Here is a 4,379-nt window from a genome sequence, read left to right as displayed (position 1 = left end):
AACTCAGACATTAGGAGTAGAGATAAAAGCCAAATAGGAAACCAATTCGGTTTTTGATGGGAAGGTGATCTCACGTAAGAAGGTAAGAAAATTAGCACCTACCAAAGAAAGAAGCGCGAGAATTATTACCTGATATAAACCAGGCAGAGTATTAAAGGCAATTACTTTGGTTTTAGTGGCAGGGTGAAAAAACCTATGTATAGGAGAGCTGGTGGGAGGGAGGATGAAAAAAGACCAACGAAAATAAACCGTGGATACTATTCACCAACTCAGACATTAGGAGTAGAGATTAGGAGTGGAGATACATGTATTATGTAATTTGGCCCCTGTTATCAAAAGTACATGCCATTTCGCCTCTATGGTTTTTGATTCGTGCTTCCGTCACTGATTGTGTCGTTCCACAGACCAGGTGTGGAGTGAGCTAGATATTAAGTATTGCCCTTTATTGAGAAAATGCCTCCGTAAAAAGGGAAGGCAGCCCATGCAACACAAGGTACCCATTGGCATCACAAATTGAACAGGTGGCATTGATGGGAACTCGATGACTGATACGTCTATTTTGCATCATGCTTTTATATCAATATTTATTGCATTATGGGTTGTTATTACACATTATGTCACAATACTTATGCCTATTCTATCTTATTTTACAAGGTTTACATAAAAAAGGAAGAATGCCGGCAGCTGGGATTCTGGGCTGGAAAAGGAGCAAATATTAGAGACCTATTCTGCACAGCTCCAAAAGTCATGAAACTTCACGGAAGATGTTTTCCAAATATATTAAAAATACTGAGAGTAAGAACTTCACCAGGGGCACACCCTGCCCACGAGGGTGGGGGCGCGCCCTACCCCCCTGGCGCGCTCCCCTACATCGTGGGCCCCCTGGTGGCCCTCCGGTGGCCATCCTCTGCTATATGGAGTCTTTCGATGGGAAAAAATCATAAGCCATCTTCTCGGACGAAGCTCCACCGCCACGAGGTGGAACCTTGGCGAAACCAATCTAGGGCTCTAGCGGAGCTGTTCTGCCGGGAAAACTTCCCTCCCGGAGGGGGAAATCATCGCCATCGTCATCACCAACACTCCTCTCATCGGGAGAGGGCAATCTCCATCAACACCTTCATCAGCACCATCTCCTCTCAAAATCCTAGTTCATCTCTTGTATCCAATTCTTGTCTCTAAGTCCGGGATTGGTGCTAGTAGGTTGCTAGTAGTGTTAATTACTCCTTGTAGTTGATGCTAGTTGGTTCAATTGGTGGAAGATCATATGTTCAGATCCTATATGCATATTAATACCCCTCTGATTATGAACATGTTTATGCTTTGTGAGTAGTTACTTTTGTTCCCGAGGACATGGGAGAAGTCTTGCTATTAGTAGTCATGTGAATTTGGTATTCGTTCGATATTTTGATGAGATGTATGTTGTCTCTCCTCTAGTGGTGTTATGTGAACGTCGACTACATGACACTTCACCATTATTTGGGCCTAGAGGAAGGCATTGGGAAGTAATAAGTAGATGATGGGTTGCTAGAGTGACAGAAGCTTAAACCATAGTTTATGCGTTGCTTCATAAGGGGCTGATTTGGATCCATATGTTTCATGCTATGGTTAGGTTTACCTTAATACTTTTGTTGTAGTTGCGAATGCTTGCAATAGAGGTTAATCATAAGTGGGATGCTTGTCCAAGTAAGGGCAGTACCCAAGCACCGGTCCACCCATATACCAAATTATCAAAATACCGAACGCGAATCATATGAACGTGATGAAAACTAGCTTGACGATATTTCCATGTGTCCTCGGGAGCGCTTTACATCATATAAGAGTTTGTTCAGGCTTGTCCTTTGCTAAAAAAAGGATTGGGCCACCTTGCTGCACCTTATTTACTTTTGTTACTTGTTGCTCGTTACAAATTATCTTATCACAAAACTATCTGTTACCACTTATTTCAGTACTTGCAGAGAATACCTTGTTAGAAACCGCTTATCATTTCCTTCTGCTCCTCGTTGGGTTCGACACTCTTACTTATCGAAAGGACTACGATAGATCCCCTATACTTGTGGGTCATCAAGACTCTTTTCTGGCGCCGTTGCCGAGGAGTGAAGCGCCTTTGGTAGGTGGAATTTGGTAAGGAAAAATTTATATAGTGTGCTGAAATTTGCTGTCACTTGTTATCATGGAAGGTAATCCTCTGAGGGGCTTGTTCGGGGTATCTTCACCCCGATCAGTAAAGCAAAGAGTTGCTCCTCAACCTACTGAAAATGAAAATGAAAATGAAAATGCTTGCTTTGAAGTTCCTGCGGGTATGATAGAAAAACTGCTAGCTAATCCTTTTTTAGAAGATGGAACAAAACATCCTGATGAACATCTGATATATGTGGATGAAGTTTGTGGATTATTTAAGCTTGCAGGTGTACCCGAAGATGTTGTTAAGAAGAAGGCCTTCCCTTTATCTTTGAGAGGAGATGCATCGACATGGTATAGACTATGTGATGATATGGGGTCTTGGAATTACAAACGATTGAAATTGGAATTTCATCAGAAGTTTTATCCTATGGACCTTGTTCATCGTGATCGCAATTACATATATAATTTTTGGCCTTGCGAAGGAGAAAGCATCGCTCAAGCTTGGGGGAGACTTAAATTAATATTATATTCATGCCCCAATCATGAGCTCTCAAGAGAAATGATTATTCAAAAAATTTATGCTCGGCTTTCTGGTAACAATCGCACCATGCTTGATATTTCTTGTGCTGGCTCTTTTATGATGAAGACTATTGAATTCAAATAGGATTTATTGGAAAGAATTAAACGCAACTCTGAAGATTGGGACCTCGACAATGGTAAGGAGTCAGGTATGACACCTAGTTTTGATTGTGTTAAATCTTTTATGAATACCGATATTTTTCGTAAATTTAGCACTAAATATGGACTTGACTCTGAGATAGTAGCTTCTTTCTGTGAATCTTTTGCTGCCTATGTTGATCGCCCCAAGGAGAAGTGGTTTAAATATCATCCTCCCATAGAAGTAAAAGTAGTTGCACCTATTAAAGTTGAAGAAAAGACTATCACTTATAATGATCCTATTGTTCCTACTTCTTATGTTGAGAAACCACATTTCCTTGTTAGGTTAAAGGATCATGCTAAAGCTTCAACTGTAGTTCGTAAAAGCAATATTGAAACATATACACCTCCTGAGCAAGTTAAAGTTGAACCTAATATTGCTATTGTTAAAGATCTCTTGTCTGATAATATAGATGGGCATGTTATTTATTTCTGTGATGAAACTGCTAGAATTGCTAAACCCCGTGATAAAGATAAACCTAGACCTGTGGTAGGCATGCCTGTTATTTCTGTTAAAATAGGAGATCATTGTTATCATGGCTTATGTGATATGGGTGCTAGTGCTAGTGCAATACCTTATTCCTTATACAAAGAAGTTATGCATGATATTGCACCTGCTGAGATGGAAGATATTGATGTCACAATTAAACTTGCCAATAGAGATACTATTTCACCAATGGGAATTGTTAAAGATGTTGAAGTCTTATGTGGGAAAACTAAATATCCTGCTGATTTTCTTTTTCTTGGTTCCCCACAAGATAGCTTTTGTCCCATTATATTTGGTAAACCCTTCTTAAATACTTTTAATGCTACCATAAATTGCAAAAGAGATGTTGTTACTATCGGTTTAGATGATATGACTCATGAATTTAATTTTCCTAAATTTAGTAGACAACACCGTGAAGAAGAATTACCTAGTAAGGATGAAATTATTGGTCTTGCTTCTATTGACATACCTCCTAGTGATCCTTTAGAACAATATTTGTTAGACCATGAAAATGATATGTTTATGAATGAAAGAATGGAATTAGATGAAGTATTCTTTAAACAGGAACCTATTCTGAAAAACAATTTACTTGTTGAAATCCTAGGTGATCCTCCTCCACCCAAGGGTGATCCCGTGTTTGAGCTTGAACCGTTACCTGATACTCTTAAATATGCTTATCTTGATGAGAAAAAGATATATCCTGTTATTATTAGTGCTAACCTTTCTGAGCATGAGGAAGAGAGATTATTCAAAACTCTGAAGAAGCATCGTGTTGCTATTGTTGGAAATATGCCCTAGAGGCAATAATAAAAGCATTATTATTATATTTCCTTGTTCATGATAATTGTCTTTATTCATGCTATAATTGTGTTATCCGGAAATCGTAATACATGTGTGAATAACAGACATCAACATGTCCCTAGTGAGCCTCTAGTTGACTAGCTCGTTGATCAACAGATAGTCATGGTTTCCTGACTATGGACACTGGATGTCATTGATAACGAGATCACATCATTAGGAGAATGATGTGATGGACAAGACCCAATCCTAAACA

The sequence above is a fragment of the Triticum dicoccoides genome, chromosome 2A (genome assembly GCF_002162155.2).
Source record: "Triticum dicoccoides isolate Atlit2015 ecotype Zavitan chromosome 2A, WEW_v2.0, whole genome shotgun sequence".
Lineage (NCBI taxonomy): Eukaryota > Viridiplantae > Streptophyta > Magnoliopsida > Poales > Poaceae > Triticum > Triticum dicoccoides.
This window is presented reverse-complemented; position numbering follows the sequence as displayed.